Below are 15,469 nucleotides of genomic sequence, written 5' to 3'. Positions count from 1 at the left end.
GCAATCAGGGAGCATGTAATTGACATCTCAGCCATATTTCCCACACACAGCTAATCCCTAGTCAAGTTTATTTTGTTCCCAATTTTCAACTATTCTTATCTATTAATTTTGTTCTTATGAAGAAGATGGCATTTCATCTCTTTTCAATTTATAAACTCACAACTCATAAACTCACAGTGATAGACATTTCATTTGAGTTACAGATATGAAGGGGATCAGATCTCTCATTCAATACACATGTTTGGTGCATATTATGCATTTCAGGCACAATTTAGAGCTAAAGTAGTACCCCCAAAGATCATTTGACAGGATGGAATAAATTCAGGCAATGGCTTTATATAAGCATCCAGGGTTTCCTGCACAATCTTAGGAGCTCCTTCTTCACCTCTTTAAGAAAAGGTATTACCATAACAAAAGTGTTTGTGACATATCCTCAGAACCAGAGCTGCCAGTTCATTCCAGATTAGTTCCTGGTAACTGCCAACTGGCAATAATAACTTTGAAGTTGGATACAAAATATGAATCTATGCTTCCAGGGTTGAAATATATTTTGTTTCAATGGGTGACATAATTTCAGCTTTTTAAGTATGGGGCCAAAATTAAATCACATCATTTTAAAAATTTGACTTTAAAAATTTTACCTTTTGTGTTCTTTTTCTTCCCTCCCTCCCTCCCTCCTTCCCTTTTCTCCTTCCTTCCTTCCTCCCTTCCTTCCTTCCTTCCTTCCTTCCTTCCTTCCTTCCTTCCTTCCTTCNCCTTCCTCCCTTCCTTCCTTCCTTCCTTCCTTCCTTCCTTCCTTCCTTCCTTCCTTCCTTCTTTCCTTTCCTTCCAATAGCACATGTGTTATAGAAATATCTGCATATTGGAAATAGAATTGTCGGCAACTTTGGAAATTTTCTCCTAAACCCATGTCTCTTAAATATTGTCATCACTATATCAGGAAAGGAAGTAGATATATATCAAGGATCATGAGAAATGGTGGAAATAAATCAGAATCTTTCCTTGTTTGTTAGAAACATTTAAAAGTCATTTTTAGTTCACACCTCATTACCTTGTTCAAACTGCCTATTTTATTTTAGTTTTAAAAGGGAGAGGTAGAAAATAAAATGCTGGTACTTGCAACTCAGTCCTCTTCCTGCCTATCCTTCTCATTGGTGTATGAATTTTTCTTTCCAAATGAGTCAGACATTTGAGAGGATGTCAACATTGCTCTGAATAAAATATGCTAGTATACTATCAAAAAAACAAAACAAAGTAAACAAAATGCTGCTTGTCCTCCTCACATTTGAAGACATTTATTGACATTAGTTCTTCTCAGGGTATGGTGATGTGTGTTTCTCTTTAAATGGTCTCTTGACTGAAACTTATCAAAGAATTTCCACCGTAACCAAGTGGATATGCTGATGAAAATTATTTCTTATGAACTAAGGAAGCATTCACAGCATAAACATTTTTAGCAAAGTTGGTTTTATTTTACCTTATTAAAATATTCTCATAGATTCCAGAATACTTTTTGTTTTCAGACCTTGAGATATTGGGTTAGGATTGATTCCAAGGTGATTTTGCTGCCAGTTCATTTGCATTTATAATACCATAAAATTGAACAAATAAGAAAAGTCTGAACTAGGAAGTCAATTACAAACTAAAGGAACACATTCTATTCTATTTTGCTGGTCAATGTATTCAAAGCAAAGAAAAACAAAACAAAGCAGACTACAGAAAGTGCTCACTAAATAAGTTTTGAATGAACATTTATAGAGAAGAGAAATAATCAAATAAATGGAAATTTTCTGGTATTTTGTAATATAGCAGTAGGTCTGCATTTAAGTTGTTGCATGCAGGCCAATAGAGTGAAGATTATACAGAAATTGGGGCTTTTGCATTTTTTCTCTTAAATGATAGTATTCCTCATGGATATAGTAGTTAACAAGAGGAAAGATTGCATGGTGGCTTTCTATTTACTTCTACAATACTGTAGTATACATTTACTTTGTTTCTATTCTATTGGTTTCTGCTGGCTCAAGAATAATATGCTTTATTGCATTAACAAATGCTATATACTTGTATGGAGGAAAAGGGGAGAAATATTTTTTGATGGCATAGTATGGGATAGGCACTAACAGAAACAAAATTGTAAGAGGGAAAATTATCCATATTTTACTGATGAGAAAGCAGAGATAGTTTGTACAAGTTATCAGTGCTTAGTTTATTTTTTATAAAATTGTATTTTACTTTTACCTTTTTATTATAAAGTAAAACACTAATACAGAAAACCACACAAGTCAGATGCAAAGTTAGTGAATTTTTATAAGGCAAACACCCTAGTAACCAGATCAAGACATAGAACTGTATCAGCCACCCCAGAAGCACCTCCATGTGCCCCTCCCAATGTTAACCCCTTTCATCTCTTCAAAAGTAATCACTATCCTGACTTTGATACCAGTCACATCTCTGTTTTACTTTAGGTTAAAACCCATGTGTGTAGCTCTAGAAATTATGGTTTAATTTTGCTCCTTTAAAAAATCTTGATATGTCTGTTAAGTCTCTTTTAATTTAAATATTTCTCCTCTAGTCCTTTGTTTTCCTTAGAATAGATCTGTTTAAGAACCAACTCTATTTGACCCATAATGTTCCCAAATTCTGGATGTGCTGATTGCATGCTTATGATGGAGTTTATTATATTTTTCTTGCAAATATGTGTTTTATGCTAATCATCAGCTGAATCCAACAGCTCAATTAGACTCAAGTATGATGATTTGAGTAATATAAGAAGTGGTGTATTATTTTCTCAGGCAACACGGAGTAACTGATGTTTACTTCTTTTTGGTTGTCAGCAACCACTAATGGTCAAGGCCACCAGTATTTTTGCAACGTCTCTGTGATCATTTTGGTTGTCTGAAGCTCATTCTCTAGTTTATTCCTTAGGAAGTACTCAGAGGAATAATATTTCTTGAGGTCTTTCATGTGGATAATAGTTGTCTGTGCTTTTTATATTTGAAGATCGCATTAACTGGTTATAAAATCCACAGCTCACATTTTCTTTACTGAAGTACCTTAAATATGCTACTCTATTTTTTTTCTGGCATAAAGTGTTGCTGTTTAAGAGTCTTGACAATTTAGTTTCCTTTCCCTTATAATCATATGTTTTTTTGTTTTTTTTTTTTTGTCTAGAAGACCAAAGATTTTTTTTCACTCCTTAAAAAAGTTCAATAATTTTACTAGAATATGTTTTAATGTCAGTTATTCTGCATGGATGATTCAGTTACATGGTGCATTCTTTCAATATATAGATTCACATCCTTTTTCTTATTTCAGGAAAATTTTCTTGAAATATAGCTTTTAGTATTCTGTTTTCTTGCTTGAGTTTTCATCACAGACAGAATTACTGATATGTTGGATTTTCTTTGCTTATCTTTAATATTTGTCATTTTCTCTTAAATTATTTTTAATTCTTCATTTCTTTATGATTTAATTTTTTTTCTTCTTTTGACTTTCTGTTTTTAATAGTTTTTTGACATTTATTCATTCATGTTGTAATATAGGTTACATTTGTAAATGATTTTAAATTTCTAATTCTTTCTTGAGTTGTATCAGCTTATTTCTGAGTTTTCAATACCATTTCATATTGTGTATCATTTTATATTGTTTGGCTTCTTTTGAGATAATATTTTGCAGTTTTGATCTTTCTTTCTCTCTCTTTATGTCCTTCTGGTGTCATTTCATTGTGATTGTATGAGATTTGACCTTGATATACTTAACTGTTTATTTTTTATCAAATTACTTTTCCTGAATGTTTAGAAAATAGCAGCTTTTCTAACTTCACAGACCCTCCTCTTCTGCTGTTTGTGTTTAGTCTTAAAAAACATAGCATCTTGCTTTCTGAAATTCCCTAGCTTTGTTCCCCTTTGCCACTTTTATCTGTATTTTTTTTTCCTTTGAAAGAAGGAAAGAAAATATTGTCTATTACCTCTTTCCTGCTAAATTATGCTTCTAGTCTGAGGAGTTTCTCTTCAATATGGAGCCCTGTCCTGGAAAGAAACTCTGGTGGATCAGGTTTGAGAGCTCCTAGAGAATAAACTGCTGCAGAGCTGCTGCAAATTAGCAGATAATTAACACTCAGTGCAAATTTGTTGAGTGAACAAACTCTGCTCAGTTTCAGCCATTCTTCTCAGATTCACCTGTTGTACTTTCCAAGGATTATCTGTTGGATGTTTTTGGTTCTTTTGTTCTCAGGACCATCAAATGCCTTGTTACTTCCCCCTGATTTTTCCCACACAGATGCCAGTGACACACAAGTCTTGTGGTTGTTAGTAGTTTGTTTCTATCCATTTGTATTTTGAGGTTTGCATTGTATCCTGTTACACAGATTTGTTGGAATTTTGGTTTTGCTGTCTAGTTGCTTGCTCTTTTTAATGTGGTGATCTGGGAAGAAACAAGAAACTATGCTGCCACTGTCATCTTCCCAGGATACTACAACAGTTAATCTTTTTATAGATGAGAAACCTGAAGCCCAGGGAATTAAAGTTATTTGCCCAATATTCCACAGCAAGCAGCAGGCGATAATTGTAAGTAAAGCACCTTAATTAGTGTCTGTTGCAGAAAACTGATTAATGCATGCTCTTTCCTTTCTCCTTCCTTCCCTCACTTTTCCCAGTCCTTCTTCCCTTCCTTCCTTGCTTTCAATTCTCCTGCCCTTTCTCCAGAGCGCATATTTAAACCCAGTTATTTCTGACTTCAAAGCCTCTGCAAATTCATTAAATGTGCTATACTTCTACCCCATACTGTGAAATCACTGGGGTTTTTAATTCAACAGAACTATTGAAACAAAATTAGTTTCACTAAAACCTACACCTGTCTTGCTCTAAGAACATTTTCTTCTTTGCTGTTAAGCTCATATACTTTTCTAATAAAATCCACAAATGTCAAATTCTTTGACACATGCCTCATCAAAACATGACATGTTAGAAATAAATTGATGCCCCTAGTTCAATGAATCCACTTATAGGCATTATATATAATCCTTTAATTGCCTTCTCTCTTTTTAAAAAACCTTCTATCGCCACCCAGGAAACAATATTTGACAAAAAGTAAATGAAATCTGAACCTGAAAAAGCTTGACTTCACTTCTGAATTTAAAATCCACAGAATTTAAAGATATTTTAAAGTTTGGGTAAAGTCAAATGCCCTGCTTTTGAAAAATCTTATAAAACTACTAGTTAACTCTTCAGCTTTGAGACACAAGTCCACAAAATCCGAAGCTCCATTAGTTAGGAAGCTTGGCTCCTGATAATACTTGATTGAAACTGATTCATTCAAAAGTTGAATGCACTTTGAAGGCTCCCAAATAATTTATACTGTATACCCTGTAACGTAGAAACTACAATTTACTAATTCTCCATAATCTTCTACAAAAGATTAATTAGAAATTAGATCTTAGGGAGCAGAGTTTTGCTTAAGGTATGAAATCGCCACACAAAACCTAAGGGATTCTATTTCCAGCCAATCCCTTTATAAAATCCTGTTCCAGCTTTTGACTCTGTAATGGATTGCCCAGGTTGGTGATATACCACACAGAAAATGTCATTTCCTTATTTCTTTCCCCCTTGAACTTCCTGCTCTAACTGTGCAGGCTTAGTTTATACTGTTTGAATTTACTTATTGTGGTTTGCATAAAATTATCCTTCACTCATCTACACGTAGTAGATAATGGTTATTTGCCTATAAATCTAACAGGTACTAAGTTTTATTTACCCTCCTGCACTGTGGGCATTCTCTGAACAAACGGGCAGTTGTTCTTGAAACATTTTCCATTTTTATGAGATTTGGAACTGTTAGAACTGTTTGGAACTGCTTGTTGCTTTGTGTGCTTTTTAGCAGCTTGAGGCTCCTTCTTTCACGGTGTTTACTCTGGAGCTGGTGTGAACAGAGGATCTTGGAAATGATAGAGTGTTAATATCCTGGAGTGTGTCTTGGTACATGTAAAAGATTGCTTCTCTAGGCTGCTGAGAGCTGCAGCAGAAGACACACAGACAAACACACAGGAGACACACAGACAAACACACTTAGTCATGAACGGTTGCACACCTACTCTCACTCTCTGATTTTGCATGTGCACGAGCAGGCCAGGAAACCTGACCCCATGTTGATTGGAACACTGCTTTGCATTTATTTCCAGAATATTTGGAATGGCACATATGTTTCTCATTAACGCTCATGTTTGATTGTTCTAAGAATGTTTTAAAAATTAAATAAACCTGTATCAAAAACTGTCACTTTGTGTTAAAGAAGCACAATTAGGTCCCTTTGGGGGAGCAAACTGAAAAGAAAGAATGAGATGAAATATTTTGGCTTCTTTACATGTATTTCCGTAAATGAGAGTGGCATTAAGACCTAGTCATACATTTGAGGTTCAAGGGATTTTAAATAGCTTTTGAACAAATCAAGCACAAAGTAGCATTACTTACACAAAGAAACTCATTTAAAATAGCCCATTAATGAAATGTGATTTAAAACCATGTCTGTTTTAAATATATGTTCAAAATTAAAAGTTACTGGGCCAGAAATGGAAAGTTAAGTAAGCTGATACCTGAATATAATAACTGTAATTGTTTCAACCCATAAGGGCATGATTTGGTAAATTATCAGACCTGGTATAATATACTTAGACCAAGAAGACTTCATAAATTTCTAAAAGTGCAGTTATTTGAATCTATCTTTATTTTACCTAACAACCTAAGGGCTGTCTCCAAACTCAACCTGGTAATGCTGTGGCCTTCTTAAGACAAAAAGGAGAAAAGCTTATGTATGTATATATGTATGTATGTATGTATGTATGTATCTGTCTCTATCTATCTATCTATCTATCTATCTATCTATCTATCTATCTATCATCTAGCTATATTCTATCATCATTTAGCTATCTAGCTATCATCTATATAGCTATCTATCATTATCTAGCTCTATATCTGAATCTAAGTGGCTAAGTCAAATATTTTGAGATCCAGGTATCAGGTTGATATTGCCTCCTGGCTCCTTACCTATCCTTTTATTTCACTCTTTTATTCTATACATTTTGGATAGTGCTTTGTGTATTAATTGTGTTTTTTATTTCCTATGTTTTACAATGGTTTGACATCTTGGGAGGTCATGGGGACTTAGGGAGGAACTGCCCCTCCCAGGTTTGCTGATTCCTAGACATTGCAAGCAACTTGCCTGTGAGCATGCTTTTGATATGCAAGTCAATCAACCAGAGCTCAGACTCTCACTAACCTCCTTTCTCAAATTCTCATACACCAAACCAATACTTCCCTGCCTTAAATTACCTGAGGACCAGGTACCAGACAACTGAATACCACCCTAGATGCCAGAGCCCTTTGAAATTATTCAAATCGTCCAATCCTAAGCTTGCTCAGTGTACCTACCCTACCTCACCCATTCCTTCCCACAGAAACCTAATACAGGCCCTGGTCCATATTTTCCCCTTCTTTCCTTCTGCCTCCCAACTGAGTGGGTACTTCCCCATGTGGCCCTATGTCACATGGCATGTTCCTTCCTCTTGGAAACTGTAATAAACTATCTTTTCAATGGAATAATTTCCTGATCTATTGGCCTCATCATGCCTGATTAAAACAAATCCTAGGTATATTTTAGCACACTTTGGCACTCTTCTCTATCATAGACTCCTGGCCTCTCTCTACCCATCTTTGTTTCGATTCTTAAAGTCCTTTGAGACTCTATTAACAGACATGCTTACACAGCCCTTTTTGGTGAGGTGTACTCCTGTAAAACTCCAATCCCAGAGGAGTTCTTTGGTCTAGAGGTAGTTAAGTACCATCTTAGCTCCTGGACTTTATGGTGAAGATATTCCATCCTGAAAGACCCAACCCAGTCTCCACTGCTGCCTCAGGAGTGGAGATGAGTTCAACTGTGAGATACTTTTCCTGCTGGAGCTGCTCCAGGCTCTGCTACCATTTCAAGCCCATGACTAGGCTTACTTTACTAATCATTCTTCAGATCCCAATTCCCCCATAAAATGTAAGACCCCTTTGCCCAATCTTCCAAGCTCATTTCTGTCCTTTCTTGTATATTTTCTCCACTATCTCCACCCAACCATCTCCTTACCATCCATCCAAAGTCCTACCAATCCTTAAGTCCTCTATAAAATCTTCTTAAATAATAACTCCTCTCTCTGAATTTGATTATATTTAATTGAATATTTTCTCATTTGTTGTAATTTTCTCTTCATTTCACATACATTTTTCTTTTATAACTGGATCCCTAGATTTTAAAATACTTGGCGCTGTAAGGAAAGCTTGAAATTTGAAGTCAGAAGACTTGAACACATGTCCTGATTCAATTACTTAAAAGTTGTATTAGTCTCCTCAGGCTGCTCTACAAAATACCACACTGTGATAGGTTTAAAGGATGGAGATTTATTTTCTCATAGTATTGGAGGTAAAAAGTCCCAGATCAAGGTCTGGCATGGTCTGTTCCCAGTGAGGGCTCTCCTCATTTGTAGATGGCTGCCTTTTCACTGTGTCCTAACATGTCTTTTTCTTGGTGTATGAGCATGAGGAGAAAGAAGAAGAGGGAGCTCGCTGATGTTTCTGGTAAGTACACTAATCTCATAGGATCAGGGCTCCATCTAACTTTAATCACTTCCCTAGAGGCCCCATCTCTAAAAACACCCACTTGGGGGGTGAGGGCTTTAACATACAAATTTTTGGAGGGCATAAACATTCCAAATGACTACAACAATATTTTTACATTTGAAAATGAGGAAAATACTACCCCGCATTTCTTCCCAAACTCTACCAAAGGGCTGAATCATGTTAACTGCTCGAAAATAATTATTGCATTGAATTTTAAGTAAACAATTTTATTATTTGTATTTATGAAATTGATATTGCAGGATGAGAAGTAAATTTATGTCACCTGAGACCCTGATGTTAACTTTTCAGGTTTCAAGAGTTGAATCTCAGCTTTTAGAAAGGCTTTTGCAGCTGATTCTTTCCATTGCACATTAGGGCAAAAGGGCCTCTGGTGTCAAATTTTCTTTCTTTCTAAAAATAAATCTTTTAAATCTTTCCAGAAAAATTATCTTATTCCTCACACTGTCAGCCTAGCTTCACACTCTAGTATGAAAATCTCAGAATTCTAGCTGAAATATGGAGAGGCATTTTACAAATACACATATTTTTTAGAGGCCAGTTTTGTTCCACTTGGCATTTTTTTTTTTTTTTTTTTTTTACAGTAAGTTATATTCTGGCCATCTACATCTGTTAGACTGTCTCTTAGATTCTTTTCTCAGATGGCTTGCCAGAGGTTGGGAAGGGTAGTGGGGGCCTGGGGGAGGTGTGGGGGTGGTTAATGGGGACAAAAAGATAGAATGAATAAGACCTACTATTTGACAACACAATAGAGTGACTATAGTCAATAATAACTTAAATGTATATACTAAAATAACTTGAGTGTAACTGGATTGTTTGTAACTCAAAGGATAAATGCTTGAGGGGACGGATTCCCCATTCTCTATGATGTGCTTATTTCACATTGCATGCCTGTATCAAAACATCTCATGTTCCCCATAAATACATACACCTACTGGGTACCCACAAAAAATTAAAAAATAATTTTAAAAATTTTATAAAACCCAAACTGAAACAAAACAAACTCCTTTTTGGTGAGCATTAGGTAAAAAAAAATTCAATTCAACTTAAAATTGCCTTCCTATGCTAATCACTAGAACTTCAAGCCAGTCATCCAGTCCTTCTAGATTCTTACACCACGGTTCTTTTGAAATAATATTTCCTAGATGCTGCCACCAGTTACTAGCAGCTCCTCCTTTGACTTACTCTCAAATTTCTCTTTGTTTTCACTTTCTTTCTGCTCCACTCATAACACCTCTAATTTCATTTATTCATCCAAAAAGCATTAATTGAGAACTTTTTATATGCCAGGCACTAGGAATTTGATGGCGAATAAGATTGGCCCGGACCCTATTCTCATTAGTTTTATAGTCTAATGGACAATAAATTTTCTTTGACTGGGAAAGCACTAGGTACTCTGAGCTCATGGTCTTGAGGGGAATGTCAGGGCAAAGGGAGTAAAGGGAGAACCATAGGTGCAGTCACAGGAAAAAAAGAAACAATGCCTGTTAGTGAGCTGTAACCAACCTCAGTAATTTCAATTACCTTCTGCATGATTCCTCCACCTCTCTCTCCTGAAACTCTATCTTCTGCTGTTGACAAGCATTTCTTTCTATAACACAAACTTGGCTATTACACTCCTGTTTCAGAACTCTTAATGGATTCCTGTTACCTACAGAATGAAGTCCAAACTCAGTATGTCAGATCACCTCATCAACCAAAACCCTGTGTGGGATAGCTTTAGTCACTCCACATTACTTGCCATTTCCCAAATAGAATGCACTTTAAACTTCTGTGAATTTGCTTCTTCCTCCTAAATTTGTTTACTTGATGGACTCATTTTAAACTCAGCTTTTAATGTCATTACTATGAAAATGTTCTTAACCTTTCAGTTTCTCAAATAAAATTAATTGCTTTTTTGTCTTTGTTTTTGTAGCTCGTCACAACTCATGTTGTTTATAACTGCCTCCCTAGATAGACTATGTATTTCTCAAGCCCTTTGATGTTTTATCCTGGTATTCAGTAGATACACACTAAATTAAGTTGAATTCGGCCTTTCACAAGTATCTTTTCTCGCTGAGATCAAAGTACTTGACCCCATTTATTTGATTATTCTTTTGCCAATGTTTGGATGCCATTTATTCATTAAACTTAGGCCTTGCATTAAACCAAGAAAGCTCTTTAATAAAGATACAACTACTTATGGAGTGCATTTATCACAGTGATTCGCAATTTACAGAATCACTTCTCACATATTTAATTAATAAAAGAATGATCAATCTTTAATAAAGCTGGGCTTAAAATGACATACATTTTTCTTTTTATTTTTATTATACATTAAGTTCTGGGGTACATGTGCAGAACGTGCAGTTTTGTTACATAGGTATACATGTGACATGCTGGTTTGCTGCACCCATCCACCTGTCACCTACATTAGGTATTTTTTCTAATGCTATCCTTCCCCTAGCCCCCCACCTTCTGACAGGCCCCAGTGCATGATGGTCCCCTCCCTATGTCTATGTGTTCTCATTGTTCAACTCCCACTTATGAGTAACAGGACGTGGTGTTTAGTTTTCTGTTCTTGTGATAGTTTGCTGAGAATGATGGTTTCCAGCTTCATCCATGTCCCTGCAAAGGACATGAACTCATCCTTTTTTATGGCTGCATACTATTCCATGGTGTGTATGTGCCACATTTTCTTTATCCAGTCTATTATTGTTGGACATTTGGGTTGGTTCCAAGTCTTTGCTATTGTGAGTAGTGCCACAATAAACATATGTGTGCATGTGTCTTCATAGTAGAATGATTTATAATCCTTTGGGTATATACCCAGTAATGGGATTGCTCAGTCAAATGGTATTTCTAGTTCTAGATCCTTGAGGAATCGCCACACTGTCTTCCACAATGGTTGAACTAATTTACACTCCCACCAACAGTGTAAAAGCATTCCTATTTCTCCACATCCTTTCCAGCAACTGTTGTTTCCTGACTTTTTAATGATTGCCATTCTAACTGGCTTGAGATGGTATCCCATTGTGGTTTTGATTTGTATTTCTCTAATGACCAGTGATGATGAGCATTTTTTCATATGTCTGTTGGCTGCATAAATGTCCTCTTTTTTGAAGTTTCTGCTCATACCCTTTGGCCATACCCTTTTTGATGACGTTGTTTGTTTTTTTTTTCTTGTAAATTTGTTGACGTTCCTTGTAGATTCTGGATATTAATCATTTGTCAGATGCATAGATTGCAAACTTTTTCTCCCATTCTGTAGGTTACCTGTTCACTTTGATGATAGTTTCTTGTGCTGTGCAGCTCTTTACTTTAATTAGATCCCATTTGTCAATTTTGGGTTTTGTTGCCATTGCTATTGGTGCTTTAGACATGAAGTCTTTGCCCATATCTATGTCCTGAATGGTATTGCCCAGGTTTTCTTCTAGGACTTTTATGGTCTTAGGTCTTATGTTTAAGCCTTTGATCCATCTTGAGTTGATTTTTGTATAAGGTATAAGGAAGTGTTCCAGTTTCAGTTTTCTGCATATGACTAGCCAGTTTTCCCAACATTTATTAAATAGGGAATCTTTTCCCCATTGCTTGTTTGTGTCAGGTTTGTCAAAGATCAGATGGTTGTAGATGTGTGGTGTTATTTCTGAGGCCTCTGTTGTGTTCCATTGGTCTACATATCTGTTTTGTTACCAGTACCATGCTGTTTTGGTTACTGTAGACTTGTAGTATAGCTTGAAGTCCGGTAGCATGACCCCTCCAGCTTTGTTCTTCTTGCCCAGGATTGTCTTGGTTATGAGGGCTCTTTTTTTTTTTTTTTGTTCCATATGAAGTTTAAAGTATTTTTTCCAATTCTGGGAAGAAAGTCAGTGGTAGTTTGATGGGGATAGCTTTGAATCTATAAATTACTTTGGGCAGTATGGACAGTTTCACTATATTGATTCTTTGTATCCATGAGTGTGGCATGTTTTTCCACTTGTTTGTGCCCTCTCTTAAATCCTTGTGCAGTGGTTTGTAGTTCTCATTGAAGAGGTCCTTCACATCCCTTGTAAGTTGGATTCCTAGCTATTTTATTCTCTTAGTAGCAATTTTGAGTGGGAGTTCACTCATGATTTGGCTCTCTGTCTGTTATTGGTGTATAGGAATGCTTGTGATTTTTGCACATTGATCTTGTATCCTGAGACTTTGCTGAAGTTGCTTATCAGCTTAAGGATATTTTTGGCTGAGACGATGGGGTTTTCTTTTTTTTTTTTTTTTTTTTTTTTTTGAGACGGAGTCTCGCTCTGTCGCCCAGGCTAGAGTGCAGTGGCCGGATCTCAGCTCACTGCAAGCTCCGCCTCCCGGGTTCACGCCATTCTCCTGCCTCAGCCTCCCGAGTAGCTGGGACTACAGGCGCCCGCCACCTCGCCCGGCTAGTTTTTTATATTTTTTTAGTAGAGACGGGGTTTCACCGTGTTAGCCAGGATGGTCTCGATCTCCCGACCTCGTGATCCGCCCGTCTCGGCCTCCCAAAGTGCTGGGATGACGATGGGGTTTTCTAAATATATGATCACGTCATCTGCAAACAGAGACAATTTGACTTCCTGTCTTCATATTTGAATACCTTTATTTCTTTCTCTTGCCTGATTGCCCTGGCCAGAACTTCCAACACTATGTTGAATAGGTGTGGTGAGAGAGGCCATCCTTGTCTTGTGCCAGTTTTCAAAGGGAATGCATCCAGTTTTTGCCCATTCAGTATGATACTGGCTGTATGTTTTTCATAAATAGCTCTTATTATTTTGAGATACGTTCCATCAATACCCAATTTATTGAGAGTTTTTAGCATGAGGGGTGTTGAATTTTGTCAAAGGCCTTTTCTGCATCTATGTGGTTTTTGTGATTGGTTCTGTTTTTGTGATAGATTACATTTATTGATGTTGAACCAGCCTTGCATCCCAGATATGAAGCCAACTTGATCGTGGTGGATAAGCTTTTTGATGTTCTGCTGGATTCAGTTTGCCAGTATTTTATTGAGGATTTTTGCATCAATGTTCATTAAGGATATTGACCTGAAATTTTATTTTTTTGTTTTGTGTCTGCCAGATTTTGGTATCAGGATGGTGCTGGCCTCATAAAATGAGTTAGGGAGGATTCTCTCTTTTTCTATTATTTGGAATAGTTTCAGAAAGAATGGTACCAGTCCTCTTTGTATCTCTGTGAGAATTCACCTGTGAATCCGTCTGGTCCTGGGCTTTCTTTGGTTGGTAGGCTATTAAATACTGCCTCAATTTCAGAACTTGTTATTGGTTTATTCAGGGATTCAACTTCTTCCTGGTTTAGTCTTGGAAAGGTGTATGTGTCCAGGAATGTATCCATTTCTTCTAGATTTTCTAGTTTATGTGTGTACAGCTGTTTATAGTATTCTCTGATGGTAGTTAGTATTTCTGTGGGATCAGGGGTGATATCCCCTATATCATTTTTTATTGCGTCTATTTGATTCTTTTCTCATTTGATTCTTTTCTCTCTTTTCTTCTTTGTTAGTCTGGCTAGCGGTCTATTTTGTTGATCTTTTCTGAAAACCAGCTCCTGGATTCATTGATTTTTTTGAAGGATTTTTTTTTATGTCTCTCCTTCAGTTCTGCTCTGATCTTAGTTATTTTTTGTCTTCTGCTAGATTTTGAATTTGTTTGCTGTTGCTTCTCTAGTTCTTTTAATTTCGATGTTAGATGTCAATTTTAGATCTTTCCTGCTTTCTCTTGTGGGCACTTAATGCTATAAATTTCCCTCTACAAACTGCTTTAAATGTGTCCCAGAGATTCTGGTACTTTGTGTCTTTATTCTCATTGGTTTCAAAGAACATCTTTATTTCTGCCTTAATTTCATTATTTACCCAGTAGTCATTTAGGAGCAAGTTGTTCAGTTTCCATGTAGTTGTGCAGTTTTGAGTGAGTTTCTTATTCCTGAGTTCTAATTTGATTGCACTGTGGTCTGAGAGACTGTTATGATTTCCATTCTTTTACATTTGCTGAGGAGTGTTTTATTTCCAATTATGTAGTCAATTTTAGAATAAGTGCCATGTGGCACTTAGAAAAATGTATATTCTGTTAATCTGGGGTGAAGAGTTCTATAGATGTCTATTAGGTCTGCTTGGTCCAGAGCTGAGTTCAAGTCCTGAATATCATTGTTAATTTTCTGTCTCGTTGATCTGTCTAATATTGACAGTGGGGTGTTAAAATCTCCTATTATTGTGTGGTAGTCTAAGTCTCTTTGTAGGTCTCTAAGAACTTTATGAATCTGGGTGCTCCTTTATTGGGTGCATATATGTTTAGGATAGTTAGCTTTTCTTGCTGCATTGATTCCTTTACCACTATGCAATGCCCTTCTTTGTCTCTTTTGATCTTTGCTGGTTTTATCTGAGTCTGTTTTATCAGCGATTGGGATTGCAACTCCTGCCTTTTTTTGTTTTCCATTTGCTTGGTAAATTTTCCTCCATCCCTTTATTTTGAGCCTATGTGTGTCTTTGCATGTGAGATGGGTCTCCTGAATACAGCACGCTGATGGGTCTTGATTCTTTATCCAATTTGCCAGTCTGTGTCTTTTAATTGGGGAATTTAGTCCATTTACATTTAAAGTTAATATTGTTATACGTGAATTTGATCCTGTCATTATGATGCTACGTGTTTTTTTGCCCGTTAGTTGAATAACATACATTTTTCTATACAGATACTGCCATTCTGCCATTCTTGAAATCTAAAATAATTTTGTAATTTGATATTTCCAATTCCTGTTTTCTCTGGATTTTTCCTAGTAGCTAGCTTAATAAATACGTATTGAAATAATTA

This window comes from Theropithecus gelada, chromosome 1 (genome assembly GCF_003255815.1).
Source record: "Theropithecus gelada isolate Dixy chromosome 1, Tgel_1.0, whole genome shotgun sequence".
NCBI lineage: Eukaryota > Metazoa > Chordata > Mammalia > Primates > Cercopithecidae > Theropithecus > Theropithecus gelada.
The sequence above is the reverse complement of the archived record's forward strand: the minus strand, read 5'-3'. Positions refer to the sequence as shown.